This window comes from Octopus sinensis, linkage group LG7 (assembly GCF_006345805.1).
Source record: "Octopus sinensis linkage group LG7, ASM634580v1, whole genome shotgun sequence".
NCBI lineage: Eukaryota > Metazoa > Mollusca > Cephalopoda > Octopoda > Octopodidae > Octopus > Octopus sinensis.
Genome location: NC_043003.1, coordinates 65,522,860 through 65,532,859, shown reverse-complemented (window position 1 = coordinate 65,532,859; position 10,000 = coordinate 65,522,860). Strand labels below are relative to the sequence as shown.

Here is a 10,000-nt window from a genome sequence, read left to right as displayed (position 1 = left end):
TGTCTCTGCGTAAGCGCGTGTGTGTGCGTGTGTGTGTGTCTACGTCTCTCTGTATGCGCGTATGTGTGCGTATCTGAACTGGTCTTTATTCGCATGAGAACTGAAATTGAAATATAATTCTCCAGATAGGATTTATAACTAATCGATATCTTTCGAAAATAATTCTGCGCAAAAAACTGAAATCTTCATGTAATTTGAATAAACATATTTGAATAAATAATGCATATTATTGAAGTGAACGTGTTATGTTTAATCAATTTCGAAAAATTTTATGAATCGAGAAAGGTTTCGAACTTTTCCAGTTAGCTTTTATGTTTTATGTGAGCAGTTGTGAAGTGTATTTAAATAAGAGATCTCGACCATGTGTTTATGAACCCTCACCGGAGTTAATATTGGTAAGAAATTACTTTTATATACAGAAGGAACATCAAAACCTGTTATATGTATGTATGTATGCATGTATGTATGGATGGATGTATGTATGTATGGATGGATGGATGCATGGATGCATGGATGCATGGATGCATGGATGCATGGATGGATTTTCTAACATGTGTGTTTCACTTGTAGATGCAATTAATTCGTATAATTTGAAAAGTTTCTTCATGTTTTATCTCGCAGAAATTATCTCCTCGGAATTAGCCATCATATTTTTATGTGAATTTTTTAATGAATCATTGGACCGTATCACTAAAATACCGATTGAGTAAATGAGTTTGTACTATCATAATGACATCGTAAATGTTTTGACCCTTTTACTACGGCAATCAGAGATATCCACTAAAAAGTTTACCTGATTTAATTGCAGAAAGCAGTTTTATACATCAATTTAACTTCTGTTGGAGAATGATATATTTGAAACTACGTTTTGAAGTTTATTGAGGCAACGTGACCTCCAGAAAATACCAATTCTCTAAAGTTTAATTTAGTAGTTAACGGGCTGAAGAAGGATTCGGCACATTTCTCGTGGTAGGATACCAATTACTAACTCTGTGTTGTATGCTACATTCAGAAAATAGTTCTAACACTATTCTCAGATTTTGCCAATTTTTTCTAGTTTTCCAAACAACGATTTTAGATTACTAAACCTCTAATGTTGTTTGAGAGAGATGAGAAATAAGGAAAATATTTGATACAGAAACAATTAATACATTTCTTTCTTGATTACGGAAAAAAAAACAAAGTCAAATTTGGATAGGATAAAATTTGAAATTCTGACGTTGAACAAAACATTGCAAAGTATTGTTGGTAAGTTCGGCTTATGTTCTAGAGTTTTAGCCAATCCACTGCTCTGGTTAAATGCATATCTTTTTTAAGTTGTCTTTAAATGAATGGAAGAAAATGTATTTAACCAGGGCAACGCATTGGCTAAAACTCTAGAACATAAGCCGAACTAACCAACAATACTTTGAAAAATTTTGTTCAACCTCGGAATTTCAAATTTCATTCTGTCCAAATTTATCTTTTTTTTTTCCTTTACTCAAGAATATATTAACTGTTTCTGTATAAAATATTTCCTTATTTCTTATCTCTTTCAAACAATATTGGGGATTTTATAATCTAAAATCGTTGTTTAGAAAACTAGAAAAAATAGGGAAAATCTGATAATAGTGTTAAATTTATTTGCCAAAAATATGTTAGAATAATAACTTAGAAATTATTTAAAATAAAAAACAAACCTTCATCGTATATTAGTTAACGACTTCACCTGAAAAATATAGAAGGCTCAATCCCTTATATCTTGCCTTCTTGCAATATTATAAAGCACGTGAGTGATCTGACAATTGGATCATATTCTAAGGAATTACGCTATAAAACTCGTGGCTGGAATACCTAACATTTCATTGTTGCATTGTCTTGTTCGGGCAGATTGATGATGAAATCAAGGACAACTGTTGTTTACTCACATATTCTGGTTTCCCTTGTTCTTGGAGTTGTTATTTCTACCCAGCTCAGACCAGATTCAGTAAAATTATATTCAAAACACTTGACGAAATGTTTTAAGCGATTATATTATCCAGTTTTTCCTTCAATTTTAAGATGGAGGCTGGTAAAGTTGATGATGATTAGGCTGGTATTTTTAGCAGGAAGGGTGCTCTTTTTGAGGCTCCTTTTTGTGAAGTATCCTTAGGTTTCTTAACTGCTCTTTTCCAGTTTTAAGCCTAAAACCCAAAGTCAAATTCAGAATATAAAACTATGAAATTAAATATCATGATTCGTTTAGTTGGATGTTCTAAGGTAAATAATGTATATCTCAGGAGAATATATCTGACATCTCCCTCGACCGTCTTTATAGGTGAACCGTTCGGATTATGTAAATCCTAGCAAACGAGATATTAGTTTAGATACATTTTAAAGGCTTTTCGATTGTAAATCTATTCGATCAGTGCTGGTCTGGGTTTCAGCATCAACAATGTAATAGCTAATATTGACGAGCCAATAAAATGCCTTTTAAGTGGGTACCCCATCTCCTGAAAATAAGGAATAACCCTCCATCAAATCACACACCACTATTTTAGACTGGGTCATGATACATCCGAAAACTCACCTCAGACGAAGTGATTGAAGGGACTGAAAGCATATGATGGCAGATTTGACCAATTAGGATTAACTGGTGGTTAAAAAAGAATAACACCAACGACAACAGCAGCCAGACATTGACCATATTAATTTTTAAGCAGTTTCGGGTTCAGTCCCACTGTGCAGCACCATGGGAAAGTGACTTCTACTAAAGCCTCATACTGACCAATGGTTTCTGAGTGAATTTAACAGATGGAAGCTGTGTGGAATCCTGTCATATGTGTATGTATGGGGTGCGTGTGGTGTGGTGTGTGTGGGTTCTGCGCTACCACTTGACAACTAGTGTCGGTTTGTTTACGCATCGGTAGCTTAACGGTTCGGTCAAAAAAACCGATAGAATAAATACCAAACTTGGAAAAATACGTACTGGGCTAATTCGTTCGACTTAAGCTATCAACACGGTGCTTCAGCATAACTGCACCTTAGTAACTTAAAAGAAATGTCATTAATTTTGAATCAATCTGGATTTTTATTTTATCCATTTCAAAATTATAGAAGTCAAATTAAATGCACGACTGGTCTAAGACTCGAAACTCAGACAGATCTACATAAATAGCTTGAGGTTCTTAGTGTTGTACTTTATCGCCTATGCCAGTTAATACATTCTACGATAGCAAGTTTCAACTGCAACAATGAAAACACGGTTTCTCGCAACTACATTCATAATGAACGTGTAAACATTTGCAAATGGCAAAGAGCGGAAAAAAAATTGTACAGATGTAACAGATAAATGGCGGATATTATGAAGAACAGCAGGAGATAATGCGTGAATAGTTCCTTCAACAAATAGCAACATTATCAAAGCACATTGCAGCATTTGAGCAAATTACTCACACTAGCACTCTCATGACCGCGCTGCACTCTCATCCAGTTGGCTTTCAGATAAAGGAGTTTCATTGGAATTTAAAAAAAGTAAAATTTCATTCGACTAAATACAAAAGCTATGTAAATGCTTGAAAGGTTAAAAGAAACTTAAAAAAAAAAACAGATAATAATACAAAGATATTAATTCATGTCATAAAATGTATCGTAAATATATTTGATAATGAAAATAAATAATACATAGTTTAAAGCTGAAAACGATTAGCCCTGTGAATGAGGAATGTCACGTTGAACAAATGATATTTGCTCACAAATGATATGTTACTGACGAATGGATGGGGTCTGTGAATATGTGTGTAGGAAGACGCGAGATCTAATGCTGAGAGGATATCAGAGTTCTGTGTCGGGCGGTGTATTATCTCCTTGAGTCAGGCACTTAATTTGCTGATGCTGCTAATGAACAGAAGATGAGTACCGGCCTACAATTAGTGCAACACCGTCTCATTTCACTTTTCAGTTGAACGTAAAACTTTACACAAATCAAACAATAATACAGATAGATAAACAGATGGATAATTATAAGATTATTCTAGAAATGTATATTGTAACTACTTACTGCCCAGCTGGATCCCAAAATGCTCCAGCTAGTTATAGATTTTGCAAACTCGAAGCGGCCGTATGAATATGCATTGTAAAGTTAATATGGTGTGAGTTCCTTCACTCCGGACTTGTTGCCTTCTTAGTCTCCGTGTATCGATTGAGACTGATAGATATGCACAGTCAATATATGCAACGAACTACAATAGGCAACTTCGTGATCATTTGGACAGGCTTATGCAATCTGTGAAACAATCCTATCGAATACAATGTATATATTAAGTGAAATTCAAACTGAGTGAACTTTCTCCCATTAAAGCAGTTTTGAATAGGCTGGTTCTTTCTCCATCTTATGGTTTATAGAACTACTAGACAGAATTTACAGTTAATCATTTCAAAGGATGATTTAAATAGCCTGTCCACTCTTTTAGGTCCATTTCACTTGCTTTACTCTGAGATCAGAGGACCGTTTCCTGCAGTATCAATTTGGGAATTCTCATCAAGGCACATCATTACTCTTACAGAGCGCAAAGCTGCTGTATCCTCTTTGCGAGAAATTGCAATTTACACCGGAGTAGAGACTCTAATGAAGACTTAATTAACGATCTAATTAAAAGGTTTTTTATTGTCTTCCAATACCTGGGATGTTGCTTAATTTCTTCTTTCATGTTAACTAGGTCTAAGACACGTTTGTATGTTGCATTCATCACATAGCTTGAAAACAGTGCTTCTGTATATTTCCTCTTAATTAGTGTACAGTGATTAGTGGAAAATGCTTCTTAAATTAGAAATACATACCTAAAATGGTTCTTAAGTGACATGAATAGATTCAGTTGGGTTTAGTGAACAATTTTGCGAAGAAATTGACGTTGGAGCAGAAAGTCTAATTAATTCCTAATTAAGTGTCTAATTAAAACTTATTAATTTGTTTTTCCATACCCGTCTTTTTCTTAAGCTTTCATTTAAGTATCACTTATGTCTAAGGAGTAATATTCAATGTGATTCATTACTGGAGCTTAAAGTCTAATTAAATTAGTTATTTACGCAAGTTGATTATCTCATAATTAATTAATCCATATCTAAGCATACTTAAGAATCATGTTTCATGGTATTAGGACCATTTGTATATATATTGTGCCTTGACAGTATTTTGGAGCTTCAAGTCTAATCAAATCAGGACTGGCTCTCGGTCTATAAAGATCAACCAGCAACCACCTTCGACTGCTGGGTCGCTTTTCCACTTCGACCTGCTCTCGTAGCTTAAGGCTTTTTCCGAGGAACAATTTACTAACCTGAAGTACATTTAGGAAAGAGAATGCAAATGGAGCTGTTGATTGCTAACTGAAGTTTAGTTTGAATCGCTTTCAGTCACGGACACATGGTCGTCGATCTTAATACTCCCCCGCTCTGGCCATTGATAATACCTCATTTCCATCGTCCGCCTAAAAGTGCAGTGTCAACACATAAGCTTTAGTCCGCCGGTTGGCGTGGTGCACCGATGTGTGACACTGGGTGCCACCACATAAGAAATTTAAGGAGAGAACGAAAGCCAGTTGTACCCGTCCACCCTACAAGGTGTTAAACACCGAGACACCAAAAGTATTATCTCTTCACAGCTACCCTCGCTACACACACACACACAAACTCATTGCAGGCTGTTAATTTTGCTTCCTGTATAATACTTTTCTCTAGCAACTGAACTCATTATATTTTACACATTATCACTTACTAGACAATAGTATTACCTATCCAGTAGCAGATAGCATGTCGACTACTCCTAATACCATTAACAATAGAAGTGTATCAGAGAAAATGAAATGTAGTTTTGGATGGTGAAAACTTTACAAGTAACGTAGATAATGAATGAAGTCTATGTAATGATGTAAATTGGAAAATTAAATATGTAGTTAAAAGCTATTGTAATATACCCAAAAGTTATTACAAATGACGTGATTAGATACGGAAGAAAATTCATTATATAACGCTCCTGAAATATGGCAATTTGGAAAACTGTGCGAAATTATAATAAAAAATTCTATAAATAAATATTTCTGAAAGCAGGCTACTCTGCATGTAATAGAGTGTGATTAACTAATAGTTACAAGAATGAATGCATGATTTTCTAGATTTAATCTTTTATAATGTTTTTGGTTTTAAAGTAGAAAAGTATTAAAAAAATAAGACTATTGACAATTATTGGATAGTTGCAAGATTTTACGAAAACTAGTGATTATAGACCAAAAATTTAATGAATTTTAGGAAAAGTGAACACACTACGAACATAGCGATCTCAGAACGGAAGAAAATTATTATAATTGAATACAAAGAAAATCTTTAGAAAAAGTTGAAGAGTTTGACAATACGAGTTGAAATATAAACTCACTTTTTTTATAATTTTCTTTTTATTTATTTATTACATTTCGTTAAATTCTGTAATTCCTATTATTTTTTATATTATTATTTTCTCTCGTTCGTGCAAAGCTAGAAGTATTTGGTAGGAGTACAGCAGAGGTTTCATGATTTCTATTTATGTACGCAAGCATCTCAACCTAGTATGCAATGGAAGGCAATGAAGACTAGAGTACTGTCTTGTTCACTTCTCGACTACAATTTTTATTAAATAAAGATTTCTGAGACAATATAAAGATAGGCTACAGCAAATATTCTGCTCAATACCACAGATTTGCTTGTCAGCTGTTTGACCTTAGCTAGTTGAGCATGTCCCTTTGTGCCTGATGATATGTGCATCTCTGACCACAAGTAGAAGTAGTGGGGGAGCATGATAGCCATGTGTTGAGAAGAATTCTTTGGTGTTTGAATAATTCACCTTTGGAAACATGAGTGTTTCGTTCAGTATCCTTAAACAACCTTTATTTCAGGGACCTTTTGAGCGGGATGGGCTACTCAGCCTGAAGAAAATTCTAACTGGGCCCTGACTGCAAGGTCATGCGCTGTTTATCTAGTTGAGATAACCATGTCGCACACATATGGTTGTGATTCATGTGCCTGGTGTATCCTTATCAGACGGGTAGTCAGGATGGGTATACTGGGCTTCGTATATTTTACCCCAGTGTCACTTTGATGGCGTGCACTGCTCTCTCACTCAATAATAATAATAATAATAATAATAATAATAATAATAATAATAATAATGATAATAATAATAATAATAATAATAATAATCCTTTCTGCTGTAGGCATAAGGCCTGAAATGTTTGGGGAGGGGACTAGCCGATTACATCGACCCCAGTCTTCTACTGGTACTTAATTTCTCGACCCCGAAAGGATGATTTCAAATTTTGGCACAAGCCCAGCAATAGTCCGTTCTCCTAAAGGCACAATGCCTAAAATCTTGGTTGGGGGGAATCGATTACAACGATCCTGGTATTTCACTGATACTTAATTTATCGATTCCGTAAGGATGAAAGACAAAGTCGACCTCGGATAAATTTGAACTCAGAACTTGAAGACAAACAGAATGCTTGCCCGCGTACTTAAGATTCAGCCATCTCGCTGCCTTGATGATGATAATGATGATGATGAGGAGGAGGAGGATAATGATGATGATGATGATGATAATTTCAAATTTTTGAACAGACGATTACATTGGCCCCAACCAATACTTGACAGGTATTTTGCATTATCGATCCCTGAGGGATAAAAGGACAAAACAATGTTTCAGATTGATGCTGCTTTAGGTCAGTGGTCCTACGAGATGTACTGAAGAGAAAACGAGTTTTGTTTTAAGAGTCGGTAGCATTTTTCATAATGGAAAGTGCATTCAAATTACATGGTATATCGTATACTCCAAAGTGTTGTGGCTGTTGTTGTTGTTGTTGTTGTTGTTTCTCAGCAACGTTATACTGATGGAGCAGATTTATGGCTGAAACTAGCCAAGAGATTTATAAAAAAAATATCCGGTGCTTATTTAACAAGCTTACCATGAAGTTGTTGAGAAGTGTAACAGTTTACAGAATAAAGGATTTAGAGAATGCAAAGTAGCAACATTTCAAATAATTGTTGTCTAACATAGGTAGGTCTCAAATTCAAGAAGCAGAATTTTTGTATTTCTTCCATTTTCAATATTACACTATTTTATCGGTCAAATAAAAATACTCTGTATACATACTCCTCGAATTTGGTCTTTATTCATATATTTCTAGGGCAAACCATATATTTAATCTGCTATATTTTTATATCACTCACGGGTGTATGGAACGGAAAGCGAGGACCGTTTTTAAGTTAGTAGCTTATTTCGAAGCAGTAAGGAATCCCGCAACATTCTGCACGACGTGAGAAACTTTAAAAAACGACTCTACTTCCGTGAAACATTTAAATGAGTTTCTTTACTAACTCCTATGCTGATCCAGATGTTAAGAATAACTGGAAACGCCCACACGCACACACAACACACACACACACACACACACACACATATATATATATATATATGTTTATACATATATATATATATATATATATATATATATATATATATATATATATATATGAACACATGTACATATACAGAGATGATCGATAAACAATTGAAAATCTTTTGTTTGTAACTGATATATCAAGTCAATTGAATTAGCAATCGTCTCACACGAGAATATTTCATTAAATAGCTTTCTTTATGTCAGCAACTACAAAGAAACATTGACAGCCTGCTTAGACTGTATCATTGAGTTGCTGTTGAGCTTCGTCCGCAATGTAATTAGACAGTTTGGGCAGTAGGACAATTTAAACCTCCCGCTTATTGTTTCATCTCTCCAAAAAAAATAACACCACCACCACCACCAACCCGCTTTCTCATCAGCTTTATCTTTATTACTAACACTGCCAAGAATAAAACTGAAATTATGGACTCCATTGTGTGAAGATATTTCTGGTTGACATAATGCCAACTCTGCAAACACACGACATTTTCTTTCTTTCTTTTTATCTTCCTTTTCTTTTTTTTTTTCTTTTTGTTTGAAGGAATCCTCATCTGATTCAATTATTGAGGCATTGCTAATGGTCCTATACAATTAATGCATAGTGCTATCGCTATCAAAGACAAATTAAGGCGACTGACCCTGTTCCAGAGAGACTGCAATAATATTAGCCTTTTGATTAGTCAGCTACTCGACAAATAGTGTAAGCATATTGTTATCTAAACATCGGCGACTATTTCCGTATCGGCTTTATCCGTTACACGCACTAATCTTTTGTAGTTTTCCATGCAGCCGGTATGAGCTGAAGATACATCAAATGAGTAAGAAATCAAAGCTATTAGAAACGTCAACAGTTTAGATAAGAGAAGAGCCAACTTTATGAACAATACATGATGGATGTAAAAATGGAATTGCTGAAATTCTTGACCAGAAGTAGGCTTACAGAATTTAATGACTTTGGGGCAAATAAATGATTTAGAAAAAGAGGCTAATTTTGTGGAATCCTTTTATGCTGGTCCCTCAGAAATACGAATGATGTTATGACGTACAAATATATAATGTTGCTTGAACGAATTGTTCCCAAATGTATTATCTCAAAATGGCTGAAATGAAACTGGAACATGAGCCATCATCTGGACCAAATATATATCTTTTGATCAAGTGAGTCGCATTTTATTAGTTATAGTCATGTGAATAACGAAACAAACTAGTACGTCATGAAGAAACTATTCAAAGCATTTTAGATCTTTTTTTATATTCGACTGCTTCAAAATATTCCTGACCATTGTGAAAAAAATCACCAGAAGTTTACTAGAGTTTAATCCCGTATTATATCAATCTCAAATCTGTTTCTTTTATTTTTCTTGAGCCCAATTATTTTTCTTGTGTTGTGTGGGGACTGGCATGTCAAAGAATAGGCCCAATGTTTCCTCTACGTGTCGTAAGAGGTGCCTAAAAGAGATTGAGGAAAGATTTACACACTGACCTCGTACGATCCTCATTAGCAACGACTTCTCAAATACTTCCATGTGTCGGAGGGTTCTCGCCTGAGTGGAGCAAAGCTG

At 34.7% G+C, this 10,000-nt stretch overlaps 1 long non-coding RNA gene across 1 annotated transcript in view; it reads left to right on the top strand.

Annotated features, from left to right (window-relative positions):
- LOC118764099 overlaps positions 1-10,000 on the top strand; it is a 24,182-nt gene that overhangs the window by 5,048 nt on the left and 9,134 nt on the right. The window contains exons 3-4 of the long non-coding RNA XR_004999890.1: positions 8,594-8,598; positions 9,138-9,149. This is a non-coding gene — a long non-coding RNA (uncharacterized LOC118764099). The remainder of the gene's footprint in view (positions 1-8,593; positions 8,599-9,137; positions 9,150-10,000) is intronic.